Here is a 14,467-nt window from a genome sequence, read left to right on the forward strand (position 1 = left end):
TCATTACGTTGAAACCAGAGTCCAAAAACAAAGAATTTGTAATCCAACACCAGACCAACTGTTTTCGCCAAGATCATATCAGTGGTGTTCGATGAACTAAGAATCTAAGTAAGAAACTAAGAAACCTAAGTAAGTAGCCCCGATGACATGATTGGTAGAAGACTCGAATATCAAGGATAAACGAGGATGTCCAAGGCGGTCCGTTGTAAAGTTAAGCTTCGAAATCGACCGCCGAATGTGATTCGTCTTTCACGATAGCTTCCATAGCAATATAACTAGTTGAAACCTGAGCCCAAAATGTAGCATTCGTGATCCACCACCAGAGAGTGCCGTTTTGACTCGCTATAGTTCTCGTCAGTGGTATAAGGTTGAATCACGAAGGCATTGCTGGACTCGAATATTCTTGAACGACAAACTTGAGTGAGTAGAGGCGAGCTATCTTTTTTACGAAGACGCCAACTTCGACATCGATCGTCGAACGAGTTTCGTCTTGCACAATAGGTTTTCCTGCAGGACAACTGGTTGAAGCCAGAGCCCAGTTTGGAGCAGTTGAGTCCAGCAATGCGTTCGTGGTTCAGCTTAGTACTGATGAGACCTTTGGTGGGTAAAAATGCCGATGTGTGGTGTTGGATCACGAATGCTTTATATTTGGGCTGAAGTTTCATTTAGTTGCCTTTCAGTGAAATCTGCTGTGAAAAGCAAATTCCGTTCGGCGCGGCGGTCGATTTCGATGTTTGACTTTACAACGACTTTTCTTTCGCATTCGTGGATTGAGTCTCCTGTTTATTCCATAGATGGCATCTTCGTAGAAGGAGGTGTTATAGCTTGAAGTCACCTACTTGATGGCACAGTTTTTTATGTTAATTGCCATTTCTGATTAGTATGCCAATATAAACAAAGTCAATTAATTGGACTTGCGATGATGTTCCTTGGTACTGTTTGTTAGGAATCACACGTTAAAGGTAACACCTCGTTAGTCCTTAGCTCGCACAAGTTTCGACTTCTGAGGGTTGTCGTTCGTAGGGGTGCGACAGCTTGTTAACGGAAAAGCAGATTTTAAACAGATTTTGTAAAACAGATTTTTGAAGTGCAGAGGTCCCAGGTCTTTCACGTTTTTATTTTATTATCATTTTTAACTATTTGTTTATAAATGCTGTGTAGGCTTATCTCCATAACATGAATTGGGGATGGCAAAAAAAGCAAGTTAGCTCTAATCTCAGTTTTTATTGAAAATGTATATGTTGCCCATTCTCAACAATATTGACTACTGTTTTCTAATTTCCATGGCAGGTTGCTGGTGTGCCTCTGTAAAATAAGTTTACAATGTAAAATGGGAATACTATTTTCAATTGTTGAAAGTTCCTAAATTAGATAATTCCATCAGTTTGCTACCATTTTATTTGACATATGAATTGTATTTCGCTAACTCGACATAGGATGACTTTTCTTATATATTTCCTGAATTTTCAAATGTTTCAATATTGTTCCACTTATGAAAAATATACAGTGCATTCCGGTTAAATTGAGTCACCCTGAATGAGTCATTTGATATTGAGACTGTGAAAAAAAATGTGAAATACTTCAACTTTAGTATCCGGGTATACACATATTTATTTAGGAATCAATCCCTTATCAACCACCCCCAACTCAAATATCGAAAATTTCAAGTGATAACATATTTGAAATGTCTTTCAACTTCGTTTAATTCATGAATTATTTTAATTTTCTTGGAGTGGAATTTTTGTCCGCGAAAAAATCTGAAAATGTATGATTTATTTCTTTGGGACAACTTAGTGCAATACTGCAGCTCTTCCATCAATCAACGTATATAGTCTAGAACGGTAACATTAATGCCTTCGTTATTGAATATTTCCGAACGGACAAGTTGCCTGTTATTAACAGTATAAGTTCTCATGAATTCATGTAACATTTATGTCTTACATTTCTGTCGGGATGATTCTCGTTGAAAACTCGAGTAGATAATAAACGCAATAAAACAAAGTTGAGAACTAATTTTGAAATGAACATCAACAACTTCTGCAGTAACTAGGTGATGAAATTTAGGATCATATACAAGTAATTTTCCAGGGTGATTTTTCATTCTGTTATTTTTATCAGTATCACTCAATAGTGCTCAGTTTGAACATAGATAAATTGTATGTTGTAAGGATAAAGACATGAAAGTATTTATTTTTTTTCAATTTATTTTCGTTGTAAAGTTGAAAATGTCACATGGTTGGAAACATAATCAAAAAACCTTCCAAATTAAATGTTACTCTCCTATTATCTCAAGGTGGCTCGTTTTAACTGGGTCGCACTGCATAAAATGGTTAAAAGGGTCGAAATTCTATTTGTTCTGTTAAATTATAATCGAAGGTTATCTGTACATATTGTAAGTATACATATCTTTATATTGTATACAGACCTATTCAATGGTAATTTTCCATCCTGTATATTTTCAAAACGGATAGAAGTATAAAAAAAGTCTAAGCCTCTAACTGAAGGTTTCCAGAGGGACCTACTCAGCCCTCAACTTTTTCATAGATACCATGTATGATATATCATTCAAAAGATTGCATAGGTAAAATATCATCTCCAAATTTCGGATCATTCCAAAGGCATAAGTTTTATATACTCGGAATATTTTCGAAATGAATGCGAAAATATCAAATTTATCACCGAGACCTGGAACTGAAAGGTTGCCAACTCAGGTAACTGTTTTGAATAGTCTACTAAATGTAAAATATCATTTAGTAGACCTACAAGAGTAGAATATCTTAGGATTTCAACTCAATTCGAAAACAAACATCAGAGAGGCCCCAGAGATGAGATAAATCCTACTGCATTTGAAACTAACTACACTGATTACTACATCTACAGTACTACAGGATACAGGGTACTACTACAGGGTAAAGAAAGTGGTTTTAATGAAATAATCCAAATAGTTAATTACCGTTAATTACTTGATTAAATAATCTGGAAATATGTTCTCACTTCCACAGACGTGCAAGAAGCATATGACATATTTACTAATAAACTTAACATGTAATCAGCCCTCAAAAAATATTAGATATAACAAAATCAATAAAAATTATTAGAAATTGAAGCCGTGAATCACTAAGAAACTCATAAGAGTCTATTCGTAAAAGAGATAAAATGAAAAAACAATGTAGGTACATACAAACCCTCACAAGATAGTTTCTCTTAGTAATAATACTGGATAAAAAATGAGAAGGGTGAGCTAATAACAGGTCCCATTGAAAATTTTATGCTTTTGATGGCTATTTCACTAGCATATGTTCTGAAATGGCCGACGAAATAAAAAAAATTGAATCATTACCACCGCCTTTTCTTGAAAACTTTTTGGTGCAGTCTACTATGTTCTTTTGACCAGTAACAGAAAATGAAATTATAGAATGGATTTCCAAATTGAAAAACAATTATTCGCGAGGACCAGATGGTTGGGCGATCTCATTTATAATAAATATCCATACATACATAACAAACCTACTAACTAATAATAGGCTAGGCTGATAGTCTAGCGGCCGGTGGGAGATCGACTTTCACTTATCAGATAACTAGCTATTTTTAATTGAATTGGTTTTGATAATTTTTTTTATCACCTTCACTGTTTTCATATCTGAATGAATTTCAATTCAACTGATAGTTTTTAACGCCTAGGTAGGTTTGCCTACTTATTTCTGTGAATGACAAGCAGATGTGAACAAGTAAGTTAATATAGGTAACAATCGAAATTGATATTTGAAGGTGGTTGACAATGTTTCGTGGTGTATTTCATCAGTTCGGACTTCCATTGTCTGATATAATATAAATTGATTTGAAAACCCTGAAAAAAACAATTACAAAATTAATAAGGTTAACCGAAAATAACAATTTTATTGAACAAAAAACTGAAATTACAAAGAAATAACATACAAGCAACAACCAAACAAATAAAAAATTGAAATATTAATAAAAGCTGAAAAAAATAAAAATAAAAAATTATTATTAACAAGAAATGAAAAATAAAAATTAAAAGATTGCAAACCAACTTATGTCACGACGTTTCGATTGTTAGTATCCACAATCGTCTTCGGGTGATAACTGGACTTATTCCTCCGAGGTCTGACTATTTATAGGTCGCTCGAGTGCTTTCACCTATCCCCTCTCCACTTTTTCCGCTTTATTGGTTTTTAGCGGGAGATGACCGTTTGGCGGGAATTGGGCGTTTTTCCTTCGATTAGAGGTTTCCATATGTTACGTATCTCTACGCTAGCTTGACTAAATGCATTGTTGGATAAAATATACGCGGCTTCTTTGAATTTTCTCCTAAACCAGTGTTCCTCTTTATGGATGATTTCAGCTTGAGCCCACTTGATGTTATGTTGATGAGTCCAAACATACTCTGCTATTCCGGATTTGTTGGTTTCTCCTCGCTGTGTATGTTTCTTGTGCTCAGCAATGCGAACTTTCAATGGCCTCTTAGTTTCACCGATGTATGATTCTCCGCACTCGCAGGGTATCCGGTAAATGCAATTCTTGGAATCGCATTCCGCGTTTAGTGGCCTGGTTTTTGTGAGGCTGCTACGGATAGTGTTCCCGGATCTGAAGCAGGTCCTGATGTTGTACTTGGACCCAATCCTTCTCATCCTTTCCGATAATCCTCTGATGTAGGGAAGTACAAATACTGGTTGTGGCGGCTTCTCTTCCTTGTGGATTTCTTGCTGTCTTCTAGCTAAGGCCTGTTCTGCCATCACTCTGGAGTAACCAATCCGTTGTAGGTCATTTTTGATGATGCCTAGTTCCTTTTCGAGACCTTCCTTTGTATTACAGAGCCCAAAAGCACGGTCTAGTAGAGTCTTGATGATTCCTCTCTTAGTCGATTGATGGTGGTTGGATTTCTGGTTCAGATACTGTCGTATGTGAGTGGGTTTTCGATATACAGATGTTTCCCATTTCGTGTCGGTCCTCTTTACCAATACGTCTAAGAAAGGCAATTCGTTGTGGACTTCGTTCTCCATAGTGAAAGTGATGGATGAAATTTTTAGAGGTTTCGTTGGCGCTCCTTATGGATCAATAATATACAGGGTGTTTCCTAAATTGAGATATGGAACACCGCGCCAGATTTTCCAGAATATAAAAAAAAAATCAGAATTGAGTTTGAAAAACTCATCTCGTATATCTTCAAGAAACCTGCTCTACATTACACCAATTAATTTTTGACTCAATTTGGAAAAAATATTTTTTTTTCTAACTAGTGCTAATTTTGTAGACTTGATAGAAGCAGTTATTTGGACTACAAATGCTATTATATTGTCGTAGTCGTTTACAGCTGTTGCCACGTGTGTGGGTTTTTAGTAGAATGATCCCGCAAGGTATAAAAATAACTTAAAAGATGATAAACATTTCTATTTTCAAGTACTCACTTTTTATGGCTCGGTATATAAATTATATACCTTTCTACACATTCCCCTCAATACTATTTCACCACTTGGACATGGAGATATAATAGGGTGGTCTCTCGTGAAATTTCTTGGTCTAGGAACGTATGGAGAAGAACATGGTTCTAGAAGGACAAACAATACAATTAACAATATTTTGAACTTCGCACAAGTTTTCATGGCTTTCTCATTGGTATCGACTCGAATGAATAACCAACTTGTTGTTTATATTATGCAAGAACTACTCGATATTGTTTTGAAATTTTCATAGATTGTTGGAGAACATTGAATTTATCAGGGGCGGATCATAGGAAATCATAATGAAAAGAGAAATGGAAATTTCTATGTTTTTTACCACTTTTATTTGTTGGTAAAAAACATAGAAATTTTCATTTCTCTTTTCATTAAATTTGTATCTGTATTCATTGTTTTCTTCGTGGTAACCGCCAAGGTTAAACGTGTTTTTAAGAGAAATAGCTGATGATTTGCGTAAAGCAATCAGAAAAAAAAATCCGCATTAGTGGAAAAACAATCCATGGTTTATTCACCCCGATACTGCATCTGCTCTTCTTTATTTCTTGTTCGTGAATTTCTGGCCAAAAACAATACTATAACGATGCCCCAGCCTCCATATTCGTCAGACATGGCTCCGTGTGATTTTTCCTATTTCACAAGCATAGATGACATTGAAAGTGTATCGCTGTAACAGCTAAATGCCTTTCCTTCTGATCGAGTTTGAAAAGATGTTCGAGAATTAGAAAAAGCGCCCACACAAGTGTATATAATCCAATGGGGATTATTTTGAAGGCGACAACATCAATATAGTCTAACAAATACTTTTTTTTAAAAGAAAATTCCCTTTATTTTTGAACATACCTCGTTCATTAAAGAAAATTTCCCTCACAACTGTTTTCGATAATTTGGGTAATAACCCCACTTCTGAGACCTATTTGTGAAAAATTTAAATTTGTCAGATGTTGCAAATCACCCTACTTCGAGGTATTTTGGTTACTTTTGATTTCGATTGAAGTAGCACTTGGTGACAAAATCAAATTTCGATTAACGAAAATTTCATTAATAACCTACTTGGATTGAAAGAAAGACTACGTATTATCAATTTTACTTAGATTCCACTACCAATATAACATCATCGCAACACAGTAAATTACTGAATCAACAAACTACACCTCAAAATACCTGTTTTTTTGCCTAATAAATCGACAGTGCCAAAACAACTCGGCTTACTCGATTCACAAAACAAAAGAAATTTGCGTAACGTTAACCTGTCATTAACATTTGCGCGTCCCGAGATTTGTGTGGTTCGTCCGAATAAATGTTACTTAAAATGCGGTTATGAATCTCAAGAGATTTTTGGAATAAATTATCGTGGAAAATGACTTTCTTCTCGTATGGTTGACGTTTTGTGTTTCTTTGTGATTTGTGTTAGGAACTATAATTGTGCCAGGAACTATCTGATGTTCGGTAATGGACGGGCCAGTTCCATAAAAAGTGACAACAAAGGTGAGCGGATTTATATTTGTATTGTTTATTTCTATCATTTGAATATTTCATTGGTCTACTTGTGGCAAGTAACAATAAATTCACGGCTACAACAAAATAGATATAAATGAGCGCCCTACAAAATACTTAAACAGGTATTCATGGTTAACCACCGTAAGTGAGGGATTATTCGATAAGCTTTCTGCCGAGAACTAGAACTGCAGTAGTTAGGTTTTTCTTATTTCAATTTGCGTTCATCTTTTCTCCTTTTCCTTTGTTGATTAGGGGAGTTTTCAAAATATACATATACTTGATATATATATGAGCAATCGATTCACAATCTGAAAAAAATGAAGGTGTATAAAAAGTAAAATTCTGTTATATTCTCAACGAGTTCTTTTTTATAGAATCATTTGGACGAAGATGAGAATATAGTCCAACTCTTCGATTTCTATAAAATTCTCAGAAAACCCAGTTACTGACTATAAGAAAGTTGACTGCCACCTAAATTCAAGCAGCCAGATAGCCAGGTGACATGTATGTCACATTTTTTCTGTTCTGATGTTATATCAGCGTATCCATGAAGATGTAGGGGCTAGAAATTTCGCACTCTGGAAAGTTATAGAACAGTCCAGAATATGAGAGAGTATTCGGAAGCATTCCACAACGAACCAAGTATTAATTGATGAGGATGATAAACTGATCACAATGAAAGCGACCATCAAACAGGAAACAAAAACTGAAAATTTAACTACATTTGACAACTGACACTGATGACAAATACACATATTAGCCAACATAGAAAAAATACAAGTGTTGTATGTCAACAAAATCTTGAATGAATTGGATGATAAAATAAATACAATAAAAACGACTTTCAAACATGAAAAAACAAAATCAGGCAATACAAACATCATCTACAGATGACAGTTAAAACTAATGTTGAATATACAGAGATACTTATACAGAAAAAATACATATGCTGCCAACAAAATCTTTAATGATGAGGATGATAAGTGAATGTAATGAAAGGCGTCTGTCAAACAAAGAGTTACACTCAAAATTGAACAATATAATTTTCTGATACTAATGACAAATACACAGACTAGCCAACATAAAAGAATACATGTGCTGCAAACAAAATTTTTTTATGATATGAATGATAAAATTGATTCAATGAAAACAACTTTTAAACATGAAAAAAAAAACAAAATTGGACACAATACAAATATCATATACAGATGACAGTTGACACTAATGATAAATATAATCAGTGTGAAATCAGCCACGAGTTTTAGCGCTGGATTTATAGAAGCGACGTGCGGGACCCGACAATCAGCGGTTGCCAAAATGGGCATCGAACTCGTGTCCGGCCATGAATTTACTCAATAATCTAAATTTCCGCCATTGAAAACAATAATTACAATAACTCCGTTATCTTGAAAATTGTCGAGAATATATCCGTGAATGGGGATTTTTTTCTTGAAATGTCTTTATATTAGTGTATAGAACAAGACCCATATGTTCAATTATTTTGTCGGGCACAAAATCAATACCCTGCCCAAATTAAATAATTTTCAAAGTAAAATCAATAATTCTTCCAAATATTTTGTGAATGAAAATTTTAGTCTTGAAATGTATTCATATTAGCGTATAGAACAAGACCCATATGATGAAATATTTTGTCGGATAGAAAGTAAACCCCCACCTCGTAAATTCTATTTTTTAAAGAAAAATCCGTAACTCACTCAAATATTTCGTGAATAGGAATTTTTTCTTGAAATGTTGAAATATCATTTTGGGCAGAAAATTAACCCCACCCCGTAAATTCAATTTTTTAAAGAAAAATTCATAACTCACTCTATAATATGCAACATTTTGGACTTGCTCTGTACGCTAATATGAATACATTTCAAGAAAAAAATTTCCCATCCACGAAATATTTGAGTGAGTTTGAGTTGAATTCAATATTTTGTATCCTCTACGAGACGTCATAATCCGGTCAAATTAGAGCAAAAAATAAGAGTAAAGCTACCTAAATTCCCAGCAAGCTGAAAATCAGTAAGATTGTTTAAAATATGATTGAAAATGAAATTTGAAAGTTCCCCATCTTTCCCCTGTATTGAAAAAATTTTATTGAAGGTCAAAGGTCAAAAAATTAGTTTTTCGCAATTTTCAGCAAAATGGCGAGTTTTGTCATAAAAATACTTCAGACAAAAAATTGTAGATTATAAAATTATCTACAAAAAATGTATCAATACTTTTTTCCAACGAGCCACCGTTTTTGACATATAACAATTCAAAAAGTTGTAAAAGTTGTAATCGTCATAATATGCATGAGAACGTCACGTATATACATCTCTACAGTTGTAATATATGTTAAAATATTTTTCTATTGGTCATTGTAACTTATACTTATAATATAAAATATACATAAGTTATAACTATAAGAATATCAGATAAAATTAAACCCAGTCCATTAATTTATGATAATGTATTGATAATTGAAACAGCAACAGAACAGTTCAATTTGACAAATACAACTATTGTTGTTGGTGAAGATGTCGATTTACTCGTATTACTCACTCCTCGAACTCCAACTGAAAAAACTATTTTCTTCTTGAAACCAGGAAAAGCTCAACATCAATCGGAAATATATTCATCAAAAAGTTTATCTACTTTTGCAAAGTGTCAAAATCATGTGCTATATTCACAGGCAATAACTGACTGTGATACGACATCTGCATTTTATAGGAGGGGTAAAATAACAGTTTTCAAAATGTTTGAAAAACAAAATTTAGTTCAATGTGCTGAAGTTTTAAAAAATAGTAATTCAACTCGACAATAAATTATCACTAACGGCATTCGCTTTCTTCTTTCTATGTACGGAGCTCCTATAAAAAAAATTACCTGCTTAGATAAGTATAGATATGCGTGTTTTGTTAAAAATACCAAAAGTAAAAAACAAGTATAATTACCTTGTCTTCCTCCAACTTCAGTTGCTGCTCATCAACATCTTTTTCGGGGATATTACCAAGTGTGGCTTGGTTATCAGCTAGACCCTACAGACTGGGATTGGAAGTTGGTCAACAATTCATTAGAACCAGTCCAAAGTTTACTTCCACCTGCGCCGGAAAAACTACTGAATATAAGTTTTTGCAACTGCAAAAAGGGGTGCAGTGCTAAATGTGCTTCCAAAAAAGCCGGTCCGTTTTGTTCTCTGGCATGTACACATTGTCAAGGCCAGTCGTGCTCTAATATTGAATCACCAACAGTGGAGGATCCGTTTGATTCTAACGAGGCGAAATGCGATACATCGCTATTAACGCAGTTTACGTGTAATACTCAGGATGAAGATGAATAAGAACAAGAACAAGAAGATCGAGAAGAAGAATAAGAAGAATTTGAAAGTTTGCAATAGTTTCAAATTAAACAGGATCACAACTGACCCGTGAAATACGCCTTCTGGGAAACCACGTTGAAAAAATTCGCTAAGTACACTACCTCATAGGTAGCGTGGACATGTGTGCATATTATGACGATTACAAATTTTACAACTTTTTCAATCGTTATATCTCAAAAACGGTAGCTCGTAGGAAAAAAAGTACAGAAACATTTTTTGTAGATAATTTTATTATCTACAATTTTTGTCTGGAGTATTTTTATGATAAAACTTACCGTTTTGCTGAAAATCGCGAAAAACTAATTTTTCCGACCTTTGACCTTGAATAAAAATTTTTTTATACAGGGGAAAGATGGGGAACTCTCCAATTTTATTTTTAATCATATTTTAAACAATCTTACTGATTTTCGATGCATTATCCAATGCATCGGCTTTTATGACACTTTTGGCGGACACCGTATAATATGAGAATTCAATGAGATTTGTATCAACTAATCGACAATCCGTTAAAATCCGTTCAAATCTGTTGCCCCCTATGAACGATATCCCTCAGAAATCAAAAATTGTGCGAGCTGAGGATTACCGGGGTCTTACTTTTCAACGCGCGATTCCTAGCACAAAAAATTACTTTTTTTTTTAATCATAGATAAATTTTGCAGAATCTAAATCTCTTTTGTTTGAATTACAATGCTGATAGCTTTCACCGCCTCATTTGATGATAAAGAAAATGTTGTAACATATCCTTTTTTTACAACGTTTCATTTTCAGATCTCAGGTTGAAAATGACAAGGATATTTAATTGTGTGGTTAAATAACTTGAAAGTGTGCAGTTGAGAATGTTCATGAAATGAAAACCCTTATTTTGATTTATTCACAATAATTTCCAAACATTCAATTCCATGAAAATTGCCACCTAAATATACTATTTCATTTTAATGATCGGGCACTAATGTATTCATCGTGTACATGAAATACGGTCGGTTGATTTCTTTACTGTCCGTACTTTTCCATGCGCCGAATGGAATATTTTGCGAAACAAAATTTAATTGAAATAGCGGGTACTTCTTGGAATCAATTATTAGTGAATCACTCTGTGCGATTATAGTAGATGGTAGCTCAATTGAGTAACAATGACTACAATGGAAGCGGTTGAAACACGTTTTGTTATCATGCCCCTTCAATGAGACGCACGAGGTTATATTCGAAGAAAAACGGATGTCAAAAACTTCATGTGTTTTTTGTGTGAGTCCATATTCATATGGAAGTAGTTCTTTTGAAAGTATTTTTTTAATTCTGTTACAAACGAACGACAACTCTCAGAAGTTGTTTATATGAAAGTAGTTGTTTCGAAAGGACTTTTTCTTCCAGTTAGTGTCTGAAAGTAACTTCTATGCATGGTATACACATCTGTGTAAAGAATTTTTTTAAATTAATCGCTTTCTACCTGCCTTTGGAAATTTCCGACATTTTTTGTATGAAGATGGAGAAAGAAGTAGAAAATCAAAGCCTTTTTTCCCAAAAATTATTCTTTCCTAAAAATATACTCCTTTCAATTGGAACTGAAAAGATGTATAGGGATATTGATATTTAAATTGTTTGATTTGAATCACACGTGTTAGGAATCACACGTTAAAAGGTAAGACCTCGTTAGTCCTTACCTCGCACAAGTTTCTCAACTTCTGAGAGTTGTCGTTCGTTTGGGGGCGACAGCTGATTAACGGAAAAACATAACAGATTTTAAACAGATTTTCAACAGATAATATTTTGCTCAAACGTTTTCGTGAATACAGGGAAATATGATGTATTAGATCTGTAAAGTTGTTTTACAGGAACCAAAAATAATTTCATCAAAAATATTTTGCAGGACAAGCAATCTAAATGATGAATGGAGCGACCCGTTATTTGATGAAAATTAATAACACTATCCATGATAATAATTGAACAATTTTCAAAAACATTTTAGACCAGGGCTGAACCCTTCGAAAATGGTAAAAAGTAAAAAAATAAATATAATAGTAGGATGAAACAATAGAAAAGGAGAGGAATATGATAAAAATGAAAACAAAAGAAATAAATTACGTGCGATCCGTGTTCAGGAAGTGGGAGAGGCGAGTTTTTGAGGGTAAACAATGGTTTATATCGATTTCTGGCAAAACTACATGTACAATGGAAAAAAGTTGAATAGTAAAGTTGTAGGTATTAAAAAGATCTACAACCTTTGTATTCACAATTTTTTCACATGGATTTGATAATTTAGGAAACACTTGCTACATGAATAGTATTTTGAAAGTGTTGTTCATGACGAAGAATTTCAAGAACGAGGTTTTAATGATGAACGAGATCGAGAATGTTTCCTACCTACCCGTGTTAGGAATTACACGTTAAAAGGTAAGACCTCGTTAATCCTTAGCTCGCACAAGTTTCGACTTCTGAGAGTTGTCGTTCGTAGGGGTGCGACAGCTGGTTAACGGAAAAACAGATTTTGAACAGATTTTTTATTCACCAAATTCAAACACATGTTCATGCAACTGCAGTTTCGTAAGAATGTATGGTCTTTCCCTCCCACCGATTTCCTGGAGGCTTTGAAGTTTACTAGATACTCGTTAGGACAACAAGAGATTTGTTCCGAATTCTTGGGGATCTTGTTGAATACTCAACAAGATCCCCAAAACAATAGCAGAATCAATACTCCTTACCGCTCTGGATTGAATGGCTCCGTACGGTCTACCTCGTCTTGTGTTTGTAAATATTTTGCTAAGAAAAATCCTCACTTGTTTACTTTGTAGTAAATCTTCAAGAAGTAGCAAAAACGTATGTGAATTTCTAGAACTTCAACTAGCGTTTCCTAATATGACTAATAACCAGTCCGTGAAAAGCTTATTGTTAATTCATCTGAAAATGGAATTGATCGACTGTATTGCCAAATATGCGCCAAACTAACTGACTGTTATGAGAAAACAAGTATAGCTGAGGCACCAGTTAATCTAATAATAACACATAATAATCAAACATGACTCTGACGGAACCACCAAACTCTTAGGAAGGTTCGAAATAGATGAACACTTCAATCTAGCAGACCACTATTATAAGCTTCATGCAGTCATTGTTTACTGTGGTTCTGACGTTGAATCTGGTCATTATTACGCCTTGGTCAAAGACGAAACGGATTGGTTTAAGTTTGGCGATAGTCGTGTCACTAAGTGTTCTGGCGATACATTATATTTAGTGGAGTCTCTGGAGACACCATACATTTTGTTTTATAAGAGAGGATATTGGCAGGTTGAGATCTTCAGATGATGTGGTGCTGCAGGTTTTTCCGGGTTTTCCTGCAGCTGAAAAAGCAAATGCGCCGCTGGAATCAATGAAGTCGCCCCGGAGCGCCAATTAATTTTTGTTGTTTTATAATTGATTTCATGATTTGTATTTTAGAATTATTAAAAACATTTCACCTCAAAATGTATGAGAAAAATATAAATAATCAAGTTTCTGTTTTTTTTTTATTTAAAAAAAAAATTCTACGAAATTTGGTGAAAACTTACCTATCCATGACCCACATATATTGTGATTTATTCGATTCAAAATATTCATTTTTTCACCTCATTTTGACTTAATATCAAAAAAGCACCCTAATTTTCAGTTGAAAAACCTTGAGTCAAAATATCAGCTTATTTCAAAAAGTCGGTGTGCTTTTTGTTTGTTGAAATCTCTACTTTCTGATGGTGTGAAAAATATACATTATCGCAGTACCTAAATGTTCTGAGAAAATGCAAAAAATGGAAAAAAACTTGAATTCGAATTTTTTTATCATTGTGTACAATTTTGAGCTGTTTATTAAAATTCACACTTTAATTACTCAAGAAGTATGATTTCATGTTACATTGATAAACGAAAAAATTGAAAATCGAAATAAACTACCGTAATTAACAAACAAATGAGTTAATAAAGTTAATATTTGATTAGACATCTACAATATTTTGAGAAGGTTGTAGAATCTTCTTTGAATAATTTGTAGATGCCTATTTATTGGTGTTTGCTTCAAAAATATTGTTGCATTTTTGCATTGTTTTTTCGGTTGCGATACATTTGGATTTGCTGGGAAAGGAAAGAAAAGAAAAGTATTGTA

The 14,467-nt window shown here is 33.9% G+C and overlaps 1 protein-coding gene and 1 long non-coding RNA gene across 3 annotated transcripts in view; one reads left to right on the forward strand and one right to left on the reverse strand.

The window, feature by feature from the left end:
* Positions 1-1,209: 1,209 nt before the first annotated feature.
* On the reverse strand, positions 1,210-5,690 carry LOC111508084 (uncharacterized). The gene is made up of 2 exons (XR_002722480.2): positions 5,427-5,690; positions 1,210-1,305 (listed from the first exon to the last, which is right to left on the reverse strand). It is a non-coding gene; the product is annotated as an uncharacterized lncRNA (long non-coding RNA).
* A 731-nt stretch (positions 5,691-6,421) lies between these two features.
* CARPB (Carbonic anhydrase-related protein B) overlaps positions 6,422-14,467 on the forward strand; it is a 1,001,903-nt gene continuing 993,857 nt past the window's right edge. The window contains exon 1 of one of the 2 annotated variants that reach the window (XM_074181445.1): positions 6,422-6,962. The gene's annotated coding sequence lies outside the window, so the exon portion shown is untranslated. The remainder of the gene's footprint in view (positions 6,963-14,467) is intronic. The other variant, XM_074181443.1, reaches the window with a different exon arrangement.

Source organism: Leptinotarsa decemlineata, unplaced genomic scaffold (genome assembly GCF_025532065.1).
Source record: "Leptinotarsa decemlineata unplaced genomic scaffold, Ldec_3_MD MMD2_tig00026314_RagTag_RagTag, whole genome shotgun sequence".
Classification (NCBI taxonomy): Eukaryota; Metazoa; Arthropoda; class Insecta; order Coleoptera; family Chrysomelidae; genus Leptinotarsa; species Leptinotarsa decemlineata.